The following is a 15,416-nucleotide window of genomic DNA, read 5'->3' on the forward strand; positions in this document are numbered from 1 at the left end:
GATGTTGTAGTCGATGCAGTTGCAGATCGGTCGGTGTAGTTGTTCGTCTTGACGTAGATGACGACTGGCGATGGAGGCCCGTCTGGCCGTGGGTTCGATGATGGAGGCCATCGTGTGCACCGGCGGGAATCGATCTAGGATCGTGGATGTATTCCACATCCCATGTTGCCCTGGCATGATGCATGTTCATGTAAGAACTAGCCAATAGTAATTGCTGAACAAGCACACCTGTCCGTGGATGTAATCTTGTTCCATGTAGCTCGCCGGGTACTGGCTGTCGAGGTCCCTCCCGTGCTCCAGCGCTGGTGTCCGGTGCGTCTTCAGGCGGACGGAGTTGGTTGAACCGTACCATCGCCTGTTGGAGCACAGGGATCGAGGATGCATCAAGTGATTTGGCCGCCGTCTGGGATAAAGATTGCTGCACCGATCTGCTAGGATTTTTTTCACTGGAATTTGGGTCTTCAAAGATTTATTTGGTGGCTAAAGAAAACCTAATCTAATAGAATTTCGAAATTTGAAGTTGATCTAATCTAAGGAATCAATCTAATGATGATGAACTCGAAAATTGGATCTAAAACTACGAGACTGATCAAATCTTTGACTGATCGGGTGCCGCGCCCCCGAGGAGAGAAGATTAATCTCCCCGGAGGCGGCACGCCGCGGAAGTGGTAGAGGAACCTAGGATCGGCGTTGTGAGACTAACCGCTCTAATACCATGTGGAAAATATAGGATGATTAATATCATGTTGTGATCTGACCCTCGTAGGGGTATATATAGAGTACATCGTGAGGGGAGGAGAGACTTGGAGTACAAGATAAGACATAATATGTTTAAACCTATTCGATCTCTATCTCCTTATCTCTATCTTTAAACTCAATATGTATTCTAACCGTCAATAGCAACTTGCTTGTTTTCCTCTTTTTTACTGCACAACCTCTTCCTTTTAAGAGTGCAATTTTTCTTATTTCCCATTTCTTTTATTGCGCAATCTCTTCAGTTTTGCGACTTGTTCTAATCACTGTTTTAAATAGCCCGCTATAGCATTTATAAAAGGTCTTGCGCTAAGAGACTTTGGTCCAAATAAATGAATAAACATTTTAAATAGCACGCTATAGCTCCGCTATAGCACGCTATAGCATTTGGAAAAGGTCCGCCGCTAAGATGCTTAGCGCTATTTAAAACTATGGTTCTAATTGTATTTTCTGGTGGCTTAGTTGTGACTTGTTATAATCGGCATTTGGGTTTGCAATATTAAGCAGTTGATGCCTTGGTGGAATAGATATCAAAGAATCTTGAAACTAGTCATGATAAAATTACAGTAAAATGGAATTCTGAATATGCATCTGTGTGCTAACAAGACTCCTCTAGTACACATACTATTTTACTAGCAAGTTTTGGAAATTGTCTTTATTTATTTATTGCAGAAGCTTTTGATTTTTGAGCATGTGTTTCTCCCAGGGTGGTTGTTCTTGCTGCATATGGCCAGCTAATAAGCATGATTTAGCTTGTATATGGAGTGCTTTAACTAAAATTTGGATATATTCGCACCTAGCTCTTTTGGCGCTTGTTAGTGACTTGGTATACTTGTGTTCAGTTCCCAAATATTAGGGGGGGTTGGTGCCTTGATGGACTAGTTATATGAAACTGTTTGTTATTTTTTCCGCATCTCTCATGCTGATACTGTAGGAGTAAAATCCATGCCCTGTTAACAATGTATTACAAGAATTGTTTTCTTTTGTCTGTTTCCCTGAAATATTGTTTTATAATAGAACTGTTCCTGGTGTACCATAACACTGAGCGGCGTGTTGTCAGGGCAGATAATTTTTTCGTCAGTTTTGTAGGTTGTAGAATCAGCAACTTCTAGTTAAATCGATTAGAGTTGGTCCCAAGGATGCTATCTGTGTCCATTTCATTTTCCCCCTTTAAACGGAAACTACTAGAATGCTACCTGAATTTCACTCGGATATCAGATTCAAATTGGATGAAACTGTTTCTGCTGTTGCTTGCCAAAAGTCTTTTGTTTGTATACCTGTTTGGCAGTGACTGTCATACATGCATGTGTGTGTAATCAACTCTGGTCTGAGTGTTAAAGTAGTATAAAAGGAACCTACTAGAAAGCATCAAATTATTTTTCCAAATCATGAACTCGGTGAGTTTGACCTTTTTCATGTCAATAGTCATTTGGTGTGAACGGTATGCAGTAGTTTCTAGAGTGAATTTGCTTAGTCATTCGGTAGTTCAGTGTATCTCCAGTGAGCTGAAGGAATTGAATGGCAAAGAAGAGTCCCCTGTGTTGATCTTGTTGGGTGGCTTGGTTTTCTGTAGCACAGTAATAATGTAGGACTCGCTGCTTTGCTTTGCTTTGCTGGGGAATTGTACACGAGTAACAAGGATTCACCCGGGAGTATGCCGCGGTAGGGCGGCTGATGCTTTTTTGTTTGTGCTTTCTTCAGACTCAAACATGTGCCCTGCACAGGGGCTGTTGTCAAATTCAGATGGTTGTTTACAACTCAAAACAAAAAAGATGGTTGTTATATTAAGTGTCGGGCATTCAGCAGATTGGGGCAGTCTGAATCCTTCACCATTCCTACAGAGCTTTTGAATCTAATAGAACCACACTCCGGATTACAATTCCTTGAGCAACCATTCACCCATAAGGAAATTGATGATGTGATCAACGATTTACCCTCCAACAAATCCCCGGGGCCAGATGGTTTCAACACTGACTTTATCAAAAAATGCTGGCACATCATTAAAAAGGACTTCTATGATCTTTGTGATCAGTTCCACCAAGGGAACCTATGTTTGCAGAGCATAAACAGTGGCTTTATTACTCTTCTTCCAAAGAAATCTGGGGCAGCAACAGTCAATGACTATAGGCCTATATCATTACTCAGCTGCACAATAAAGCTCCTAACCAAACTTCTAGCAAACAGGCTGCAGTCCATCATTCTGGAGCTGGTCCACACAAATCAATATGGTTTCATCAGAAATAGAACAATCCAAGACTGCACAACATGGGCATTTGAGTATCTTTTTCAGTGTCACATTACCAAAACACCAACAGCAGTACTTAAACTGGATTTTGAGCTTTCGACAAAGTAGAGCATGGCATGATTATGGCTATCCTCAAAAGAAAGGGATTTGGTCCCAAGTGGTGTGCTTGGATTAGTCAGATCATGTCCACTGGCACCTCAGCTGTTCTGCTCAACAGTGTACCCGGCAAGCAATTCCTTTGCAAGCGAGGGGTTAGGCAAGGAGACCCACTCTCCGCCCTCCTATTTGTATTAGCTGCTGATTTCCTCCAAACAATTATTAACAATGCCATGCGGCTGAATTCAATTTCGCTGCCTGTACGCTCACACTCCTGCCCAGACTTCCCAATTCTACAGTACGCAGATGATACCCTGATCATCATGCCACCTTGCCCGCGACAGTTGCAACACCTAAAAGAGATACTAGACATCTTCTCCAAGGCCTCGGGCTTGAAAGTCAATTACCAGAAGTCAAATTTGCTGCCCATCAACATCCCTGATGCTGACATACAAAACCTATCTCAAATCCTCGGATGTCAAGTTGGATCTTTCCCATTCACATATCTAGGGGTTCCTCTCAGTTTCAGCAAGCCAAAAATGGATTTTTTCATGTACCTCATTGAGAGAATACAGAAACGGCTCAGCATTTGTTCCCAATACCTCAGCTATGATGGCAGACTTTTAATGGTTAATGTAGTATTCTCATCCCTGCCAACTTTCGTGATGAGCTGTTTATTGCTATACAAAGGAATCATTGATCAGCTCGATAAATATAGAAGACACTGCTTTTGGAGGGGGAAAGACCTGGAGAAGAAGAACCCACCACTTGCTGCTTGGGATTTGGTTTGTAGACCGAAGGAGGAGGGACGACTAGGAATCCTTAACCTGCACACCCAAAACAACAGTTTAATGCTTAAGATGTTCCATAAATTTATCAACCATTGGGACATACCCTGGGTTAACCTCATTTGGGAATTATACTACCCGCATGGATTCAAGATAACACCTCCCAGGGTCATATCATTTTGGTGGAGGGATTGTCTCAAACTACTACCCCTTTACAAAGAACATGCAACATGTCTTACTGGTAAAGGTAACACTGTAGATTTCTGGTATGATAGCTGGGACGATACCCCCAAACAGCAGCTCTGGCCACATCTATTTTCTTTCTGCAAGGAGCAGCGAATCACTTTGGAAACAGTGGCAGGCATGCATGACATCTCAGAGTTATTTCATCTTCCTATGTCGGAAGAAGCTTTTGCCCAATTTCAACTTCTCACGGACTTGCTCCAGAACATCACACCTCCAGTCCACAGAGCAACCAGAGCAGAATATGCAAACTTGGAGCAATGGGCACATGACTTCAAATAATGACACCTTGGGCATGCCACTCTGTAATTGATAGATTAGGAGATCTGGAGCACTCTTCTAAGGCATTTCTTTTGTGTATGCTGTACTTTTGGTAGATTCTCTCTTCTTTTCTTTCCTTTTCTTTTAGGTTCTTTTCTCAGGACTTTGCTCCTGATGCTGTATAGTTTCTTTTATTTTCGTTTTTTTAGCCTGTATAGAACCTTGTATATTTTTTCCAAAAAATTAATAAAAATACGCAGCAGAGTCCTGTTGTTTCCCTCAAAAAAAAGTGCCGGGCATTCAAGCTGGAGCCTTGCCACTCTTCCGCCTCTCTAGGCATAGGGGTACTTGCAGAAGAGCAGAGCAAGCTCCTCGCTTGGCCTTGGAGAATCCTGAAGCTTTCCTTGCCAGGCAAAGCAAGAAAGCAGAGCTACCATCTGGTCTTCCGTAGCATCCTTCAATTCAAACTTACCACTGCACATAAGCTCTGTCAATGTCAGTTCATCATCTTGAGTTGATCTCACATCCCACTTTGCCCTTCACTTCATCCTCACTGGTGACGTATCTGAATCAAAAAGGACGCACCTGATATGAATTCATAAAAATAAATGTATATTGACAGAACAGATAAATTCATCGCATTTAAGCAGATAAGAACAACAAAATCTTTTACAGGATCACTATAAACTGCAATCAGGGCGTTCGCAGAGAAAACCTTCCCAGCGAATGTTCGCCAGATATCAGTTCCCTTCAATAAAGTTAGGATGTGTGTGACACCAAGTGTACACTCAAAACCTGATTGCTTTTTCTTCGTCAGAATCAGATCTCATGTTGTTTTTTGGGAGAAAAATAAAGGAGCGTTCGCCCTGGCAGCTGGTTGCAGCGAACAGTTCAAAAAACCTGACATGGCATCAGCCATGCACCAAGTTCCGTGCCGCGAGATCAAACGACAAACGTGGCGTTCGCTGGGAAAACCTTCCCACCGAACATTTGACATATATCATTTCCCTTTAATAGGGACACCAAATGTACATTCAAAACCTGATTGGTGTGATTCTACAAAAATTAAATTTGATAAAATATGCTGAAAATAAATCAAATTATAAAGAAAACCGACAATTTATCTACTACTATTACGATGCAAAACCCGGGTATCAATAGACAATCATACATTCTAGAAATTTGTGTCTAGATATATGTTAGATAACATGCTTTAGAGCTCTTAGTCAAGATATTTATAAGCCTCAAACGGGACATCATACATACATATACACTATGATTTTTATTCGAGTTCCTCAAATCAATTTGTGCAGGCTTGCAATTTTTCTCTTTTTTTGGACCTTGGGATAGAATGAACATTTAGAATAGTCAACGCATTAAATACAAAATAATAATAAAATATTGTACATCTACTAAGAATGGTTTGAGTGATAAGTGATCACTAGTAGAAAACAGGGCTTTGGTCCAGGCCGGGTCAGCCCATTAGTCCCGGTTCAGTCTAGAACCAGGACTAATGTAAGCATTGGTCCCGGTTCGTGCGGCTAAGGCAATAGTCCCGGTTCACTCGGGCCCTTTAGTCCCGGTTTAAGACATGAACCGGGATTAAAGGGTGCGATGACCATTAGTCCCGGTTCGTGCCTCAAACCGGGACTAAAGATTAGACCTTTAGTCCCGGTTTGAGGCACGAACCGGGACTAATGGGATTGAGACCTTTAGTCCCGGTTCGTGCCACGAACCGGTACTAAAGGTCCCATTTTCAAACTCTAACCCCCCCGGATCGCCTTTTCAGTCTTAAAAAAATAAAAGAAAATGATGGAAATGTCAAAAAAATAAAAGAAAACAAGTTTCTCATATGATATGTGGTCTAGTTGTTGGGAAAATTTGCAAATGTGAATTTTGACTTTATTTGCAAAATCTCTCTGAAATTTGTAAAAATGGGCATAACTTTTGCATACTAACTCGGATGAAAAAGTTTTTTATATGAAAAATCATCTACTTGAAAAGTTACATCCAAATTTAACCGGGGGAACCCCGTTAAACATTTTCAAAATCCTCAAAAACCGATTAGAAAAAAAGTTACGGGGCTTTTAAGATCTAGAGTGAAAAAATCGAAAAAATTGAAACAGTGGGCAAACTGTGGTCAAACAATGGTCAAACTAATTATTCTAGAATATTAGTGTTACTAAATAATTATTTCAATTATTTCAATTTTGGTAAAATCTGGTCAAACTGTGGTCAAACTAATTATTTAAGAAATATTAGTGTTACTAAATAATTATTGTTTTTAAAACAATAGTTTCAAAATAAAACTATGAAATATGTCACTTCATGCTCAAGCAAAAATCCTGAAGGTTAATAGGATTGACATCTTAGTATTGTCAGGAAAACAACAAGTGCGGACTTGGAACGAGGGAGAATAGAACCCGGAAGTTAAGCGTGCTCAGGCTGGGGGAGTGGGAGGATGGGTGATCGTTTGGGAAGTTAGATGATTTGGAATGATAAGGGGTGATTAGAGGATAAATTGAGAGGTGATGAGGGGTGGTGATTACAGACTAGAGGTTAAAATAATTCAGAAATTTGAAAATAAAAAAATTCAAAAAAAATTAATTTTTTTTAAAAATCATAAAATTTCCTTTAGTACCGACACTTGGCCGCGCCCTTTAGTCCCGGTTCTGGATTGAACTGGGACTAAAGGGTCGGGGCATTAGTACCGACACTTTAGTCCCGGTTCAGGAACCGGGACTAAAGGCCTTTACGAACCGGGACTATAGGCCCCTTTTCTACCAGTGGGTAGATCTGTATACAAATACGTTATCCTTTTGTCTATGTGTAACGGGAAACATTATACTAAATGAACTTATAAGTTATAGAGAAATAAAAGTTTGGTATAAATAAGTAAAGATTAATATATGCAAAATGAATTAACCAAAATGAGTCCCAGATTTGCGTCCAATCAGTTTATGCAATGTCATTTACAAGATAATTGTAAAGTGTCTTTTTATCGACTTCGGACTATGTTTTCTTTGTCTCTGTGAGACTCGTTACAGATAATGTTGTTTTAGTTTTCAAATTTAAATACATTTGATACACCAAAAAAAAGAATATATACTGTGGGTAAAAGTTGGATTTATCCAAAGCTTATGATCGTGTCGATTGGGGCTTCTTGGAGCGAATGATAATTAATTTGGGTTTTGCTCATCGGTGGGTGTAATTAACTATGACAGTGAGATATAAAATAAAGTTTAATGAAACCCTCTTAGAATCATTTGCACCAGAGCGAGGTCTCCAGGAAGGTGACCTCTCTTGTCTTTTTTTCTTTGGCTGATGATCTTTCGGAGTTATTGAAACAGGGTGTGCGTACAAATATTATTGAACCCATAAAGATTCCTTGCGGTGCTCCGGGTGTTTCGCACCTCCTTTTTGCGGATGATACGTTACTCTTTTTCAAGGCGACACAGTAGCAAGCCGAGGCAATAAATAAAATTGTTCAAGCTTATGAAGGTGCTATAGGAATACGGTTCAACTGCCATTATTCAAATGATGATGTGGATATCTACTCTACTGAGAATACTGCATATAAACAAAATGCAGTAAAGTGGATGTGTGATTTCCATATAAGATATACGACGGAGAAGAATAATATTTTTCTTTCAAAAATGGTCCAATGCGATAGCGACCATGCCCAAACCTTCAACAAACAAATCTCAAGTGTCCCATTCCCATGTACCCTTTTTCTGTCTGTGTACTTGTTATATTCTTTCTCATACGCCAAGCTTTTCCCCTTCTTTTTCCCAAAAAAGAAATGCATTGTGTATTTTCCTTTGCTTTTGTAGTGTTTTCTAAAAGAAAGGTGGCCATTGGGGTGCTGCTCTCAATTGGGGTGCTGCTCTCAAAGTAGGGGACCACGTACCTCCTGGCGGCGAGGGCCATCCTCTCGGGCCTTGAGGATCGAGCCGACGAACTAGGGAAGGCGCACAAGGACGGGAGGATCACCGATGTCGCTGACTGCTTCTAGGCGACAGTGATGCTGGAGGAGTCGGATCCCATGGAGAGAAATTAGTCGTGTCCTGGGTCATTAGATCAGTTGCTCGTCACCCGTTGGATTCAGTCAACGCAACAAGCGGAACCACGGCAGCCGCACCGCCATCAGTGGGGCAGACCGTTGCACTGCAGCTCCGCTGTCCCCACCGGCGTGTTGCACTGCAACTCCGTCTCCTGGCGCAACACCATGCTTGTTGCACTACAGCTCCGCCTGCCCTCTGCCGCTCTGGCGGCAGCACCATGCCATTGCATTGCAGCTCTGTCGCTCATAGGCTTGTTCTACTGCAGCTCCGCCAGCCACAGACGATGTACTGCAACTCCATCGATCGAGATCTGCGAGGACGCGACACCACGTGCGCTGTGTGAAAGCACCCCCCACCACCGACGGCATCCACTGGTCCCAGCACTACTCGGCAACACCAGCAGCGTTGCACCGACGTGCTCGCAACACCAACCGCAGGGTGACACCGGCCGCCATGGAGCATCGGTGCTGGCGCGGCGGCTGCTATAGATAAATCAACTAATTTTCTGGAGAAATCAGTCGGGTCTTGGGCCGTTAGATCTCACCACCTGTTGCATGCGGTCAATGTAGCAAGCGGCACCGCGGCAGCCACACCACTATCAGCAGTACGGACCGTTGCACTGCAGCTCCGCCGTCCCCACCGGCATGTTGCACCGGAGCTCCGCCCCCCGGCGCACAGCACCATGCCCGTTGCACTGCACGTCCGCCCGCCCACCGTGTTCCATGCCCCTTCTGTTCTGCATGTTACTCTCCGGCCTGTATGTTGTTTTCTAACACAGTACACATGCAAGCGCTCATATACACACGCATACACTCATCCCTATGAACGCACTACTAGTAGAAAAAGGACCTTACATGAGACACATTAGTCCTGGTTCGATTTTGGCCTGGTAGTAATGGTACCATTAGTCCCGGTTCGAACGGCTATACATTAGCCCCGGTTCGTGTTGAACCTTTAGTACCGGTTCGTGCCAAACTAAAGGGGTGGTGGCAGGCTGGCGTCAGGCCGGAGCCCCACGAGCCCCTTTAGTCCCGGTTTGTGGCACAAATCGGTACTAAAGGGCTAACCTTTAGTACCGGTTCGTGCCACAAACCGGGACTAAAGGGGTCTAACTTTTAGTCCCGGTTGAAAGACACAAACCTGGATTAAAGGGCAATTTTCAAACTCTACCCCCTGTGTATCGCCATTCCAGTTTTGAAAAAAAACAAAAGAAAATGATGAAAACTTCAAAAATTAAAATCTTTCGAGATGTAGTTATGTTACTACATCTACTAGTTAGGAAAATTAAAAAACATAAATTTGGACATGTTTTGCAAAAAAGTGTGATGAAAAAGTAAAACGACTATATCTTTTGCATACGATGTTGAAAAAAATGTATAATATAACAAAATGTTCAGCACGAAAATCTGTAGGCCGTTTTGCAAATTTTTAGAATCCTCAAATTCTAAAAGGAAAAAAAGTTATGCTCAAATTTCAGTTTTTTGAATTTTGGTCAAACTACTTATTCAAGAAATATTAGTGTTACAAAATAATTATTCAAGAATATTAGTGTTACTAAATAATTATTTCAGATTTTTTAATTTTGGTCAATCTGGTCAAACTATGGTCAAACTACTTATTTAAGAAATATTAGTGTTACTAAATAATTATTGTTTTTTAAAATAATAGTTTCAAACTCAAACGGTGAAACGTTTCACTTCATACTCAAGCTAAACTCCTAAGGGTTAATAGGATTGACAGCTTACTATTGTCAAGAAAACAACAAGTGCAGACTAGGAAACTAGGGGGAATAGAACTCGGAAGTTAAGCGTGCTCAGGCTGGAGTAGTGAGAGGATGGGTGACCGGCCGGGAAGTTAGACGATTTGGAATGAGTGATCCATACTTGAGCAGTTGTGAGGGGTGATTAGAGACTAAATCGTCAAATAATTCAGAAAATTGAAAATCAGGGAAAAATCAAATTATTTTTCCAAAAAAATAAAAAAAGTCTCCCCGCCCCCGGCGCTAGGTCGTGCACGTGGTGGGCCTTTAGTGGCGGTTCGTGTTGAACTGGGACTAAAGGGGGGCGCTTTAGTCTCCACCCATTAGTGCCGGTTCCAGAACCGGCACTAAAGGCCCTTACGAACCGGATTAAAGCTCCGTTTTCTAGTAGTGCACACACACACACTCTACCCCTATGAACACCTCCGAGAGACTGAGCCGGCATATCATCTAACCATCCAACCACAGGTTGGTTCGCCGGCCTGTACGTTGTTGATGAGTAATGCTACACCTACGTGGGGACTCTTATGTACCTTACGTAATTGCTGATTTGGCCATTTTTAATTAGTCATTAGTTGAGGGCACAGGCCCACCCTCAAATCATAGGGGCAGTTTGATTAGCGTTTTAGCAAATTACATAGGTTACGATAAGTGCTGTTCGTAGGTTTATCATTTTTGATTGTTTTTTTTGAAATTAAACTCGTTGCTTTATTTAGTCATCCCACCTGGGGATCTCGTCTGAAATTACATGCAAAATAGAATCCGGGGGCATATGAAGCCACACCGAAGATAGCTGTTCTGCCACCGCTTTCCTAGCTAGCAAATGAGCAGCATAATTAGCCTCCCTCCTAACCCATGCTATCTTCCATTCTTCCCTTGATGCTAGGAGGAGCTTGATTTCTTCAACCAGCGGTCCTAGAGCTGAAAGGTCCTTTCCCACCTGCTGCAGCTTGCACTAGTAGAAAAAGGGTCAAACGTGAAGCACATTAGTGCCGGTTTGTATTTGAGCCGGTACTAATGGTATCATTAGTGCCGGTTCGAACGGATTTGCATTAATGCCGGTTCGTGTTGAACCTTTAGTACCGGTTCGTGGCACGAACCGATACTCAAGGGGTGGTGGCAGGCTGGCGTCAGGCCGGGGCCCCACGATCACCTTTAGTACCGGTTCGTGGCACGAACCGGTGCTAAAGGTCTAACCTTTAGTACCGGTTCGTGCCATGAACCGGTACTAACGGGGTCTGACCTATAGCACCGGTTGGAGACACAAACCGGCACTATAGGGCAATTTTCAAACTCTACCCCCCCTGATCGCCTTTTCAGTTTTTAAAAAAATAAACGAAAATGATGGAAATGTCAAAAAAATAAAAGAAAATAAGTTTCCCATGTGATATGTGGTCTAGTTGTTTGGAAAATTTTCAAATGTGAATTTTAACTTTATTTGCAAAATCTCTCTGAAATTTGTAAAAATGGGCATAACTTTTGCATACTAACTCGGATGAAAAAGTTTTTTATATGAAAAATCATCTACTCAAAAAGTTACATCCAAATTTAATGGGGCGAACCCCGTTAAACATTTGCAAAATCCTCAAAAACCTAATAGAAAAAAAGTTACGGGGCTTTTAAGATCTAGAGTGGAAAAAATTGAAAAATATTCAAACTGTGGGCAAACTGTGGTCAAACAATGGTCAAACTAGTTATTCTAGAATATTAGTGTTGTTCATCCCTTGCATATTATAGTTCATTACGAACCTCTTGTAGCTTGGTGGCAGTGATTGGAGAATTCTGTCAATGACGCAATCATCTGGAAGATTAACTCCCATCTGAATCAAGTGATTATTATACCCAGACATTTTGAGTATATGCTCACTGACAGAACTGTTCTCCTCCATCTTGCAGCTATAGAATTTATTGGAGACTTCATATCTCTCAATCCGGGCATTTGCTTGAAATATTAACTTCAACTCCTGGAACATCCCATATGCTCCATGACGTTCAAAACGTCGTTGAAGTCCCGATTCTAAGTCGTAAAGCATGGCACACTGAACTATCGAGTAGTCATCAGCTTTGCTCTGCCAGACGTTCATAACATCTGGTGTTGCTCCAGCAACAGGCCTGACACCCAGCGGTGCTTCCAGGACGTAATTCTTCTGAGCAGCAATGAGGATAATCCTCAAGTTACGGACCCCGTTAAACATTTGCAAAATCCTCAAAAACCTAATAGAAAAAAAGTTTCGGGGCTTTTAAGGTCTAGAGTGGAAAAAATTGAAAAATATTCAAACTGTGGGCAAACTGTGGTCAAACAATGGTCAAACTAGTTATTCTAGAATATTAGTGTTACTAAATAATTATTTTAGTTATTTCAATTTTGGTCAAATCTGGTCAAACTGTGGTCAAACTGTGGTCAAACAATGGTCAAACTAATTATTCAAGAAATATTAGTGTTACTAAATAATTATTCAAGAATATTAGTGTTACTAAATAATTATTTCAATTTTTTGAATTTTGGTCAAATCTGGTCAAACTATGGTCAAACTGTGGTCAAACTATGGTCAAACTACTTATTCAAGAAATATTAGTGTTAGTGCATAATTATTCAAGAATATTAGTGTTACTAAATAATTATTTCAATTTTTTGAATTTTGGTCAAATCTGGTCAAACTATGGTCAAACTGTGGTCAAACTATGGTCAAACTACTTATTCAAGAAATATTAGTGTTAGTGCATAATTATTCAAGAATATTAGTGTTACTAAATAATTATTTCAATTTTTTGAATTTTGGTCAAATCTGGTCAAACTATGGTCAAACTGTGGTCAAACTATGGTCAAACTTATTCAAGAAATATTAGCGTTACTAAATAATTACTGTTTTTTTAGAATAATAGTTTCAAACTCAAACGGTGAAATGTGTGACTTCATGCGCAAGCTAAACTCCTGAGGGTTAATAGGATTGACATCTTACTATTGTCAGGAAAACAACAAGTGCAGACTCGGAAACGAATAGAACCTGAAAGTTAAGCGTGCTCGGGCTGGAGTAGTGAGAGGGATGGGTCACCGGTCGGGAAGTTAGATGATTTGGAATGAGTGATCCACACTTGAGCAATTAAGAGAGGTGATTAGAGACTAAATCATCAAATAATTTAGAAAAATTAAAAATAAAAAAATCAATTTTTTTTCCAAAATTTTCAAAAAAAACCCTTTAGTACCGGTTGGTAACACCAACCGGTACTAAAGGTCCCCCGTACCAGGGCGCGAGCTCACGCCACGTGGTGGCACTTTAGCGTCGGTTCGTGCCGAACCGGTACTAAAGGGGGGGGGGGGCTTTAGTGCCGAAATTTTAGTGCCGGTTCCATAACCGGCACTAAAGGCCCTTACAAACCTGTACTAATGATCCGTTTTCTACTAGTGTTGCCTGCTACTTCCCTGCAATCCGTTTCAATATGCACTCTGGGAAGGTGAAGTTCTTCCGCCTTTGATATCAACACTTTGTTTATGGTTAGGAAACATAACCATCTTTGATTAACGAGCAAGTCAAGTAGAGGCATACTAGTGACAGTAAGTTTGTCTATGTATTCACACATGTATTATGTTTCCGGTTAATACAATTCTAGCATGAATAATAAACATTTATCATGATATAAGGAAATAAATAATAACTTTATTATTGCCTCTAGGGCATATTTCCTTCAGTCTCCCACTTGCACTAGAGTCAATAATCTAGATTACATAGTAATGATTCTAACACCCATGGAGCCTTGGTGCTGATCATGTTTTGCTCGTGGAAGAGGCTTAGTTAACGGGTTTGCAACATTCAGATCCGTATGTATCTTGCAAATCTCTATGTCTCCCACCTGGACTAGATCCCGGATGGAATTGAAGCGTCTCTTGATGTGCTTGGTCCTCTTGTGAAATCTGGATTCCTTTGCCAAGGCAATTGCACCAGTATTGTCACAAAAGATTTTCATTGGACCCGATGCACTAGGTATAACACCTAGATCGGATATGAACTCCTTCATCCAGACTCCTTTATTCGCTGCTTCCGAAGCAGCTATGTACTCCGCTTCACATGTAGATCCCGCTATGACGCTTTGTTTAGAACTGCACCAGCTGACAGCTCCACCGTTTAATATAAACACGTATCCGGTTTGCGATTTAGAATCGTCCGGATCTGTGTCAAAGCTTGCATCAACGTAACCTCTTACGGTGAGCTCTTTGTCACCTCCATATACGAGAAACATATCCTTAGTCCTTTTCAGGTATTTCAGGATGTTCTTGACCGCTGTCCAGTGATCCACTCCTGGATTACTTTGGTACCTCCCTGCTAAACTTATAGCAAGGCACACATCAGTTCTGGTACACAGCATTGCATACATGATAGAGCCTATGGCTGAAGCATAGGGAACATCTTTCATTTTCTCTCTATCTTCTGCAGTGGTCGGGCATTGAGTCTGACTCAACTTCACACCTTGTAACACAGGCAAGAACCCTTTCTTTGCTTCATCCATTTTGAACTTCTTCAAAATCTTGTCAAGGTATGTGCTTTGTGAAAGTCCAATTAAGCGTCTTGATCTATCTCTATAGATCTTTATGCCTAATATGTAAGCAGCTTCACCAAGGTCTTTCATTGAAAAACTCTTATTCAAGTATCCCTTTATGCTATCCAGAAATTCTATGTCATTTCCAATCAGTAATATGTCATCCACATATAATATCAGAAATGCTACAGAGCTCCCACTCACTTTCTTGTAAATACAGGCTTCTCCGAAAGTCTGTATAAAACCAAATGCTTTAATCACACTATCAAAGCGTTTATTCCAACTCCGAGAGGCTTGCACCAGTCCATAAATGGATCGCTGGAGCTTGCACACTTTGTTAGCTCCCTTTGGATCGACAAAACCTTTCGGTTGCATCATATACAACTCTTCTTCCAGAAATCCATTCAGGAATGCAGTTTTGACATCCATTTGCCAAATTTCATAATCATAAAATGCGGCAATTGCTAACATGATTCGGACAGACTTAAGCATCGCTACGGGTGAGAAGGTCTCATCGTAGTCAACCCCTTGAACTTGTCGAAAACCTTTTACTACAAGTCGAGCTTTGTAGACAGTAACATTACCGTCAGCGTCAGTCTTCTTCTTGAAGATCCATTTATTCTCAATTGCTTGCCGATCATCGGGCAAGTCAACCAAAGTCCATACTTTGTTCT

The sequence above is a fragment of the Triticum urartu genome, chromosome 7, assembly GCF_003073215.2.
Source record: "Triticum urartu cultivar G1812 chromosome 7, Tu2.1, whole genome shotgun sequence".
Taxonomy (NCBI): Eukaryota; Viridiplantae; Streptophyta; class Magnoliopsida; order Poales; family Poaceae; genus Triticum; species Triticum urartu.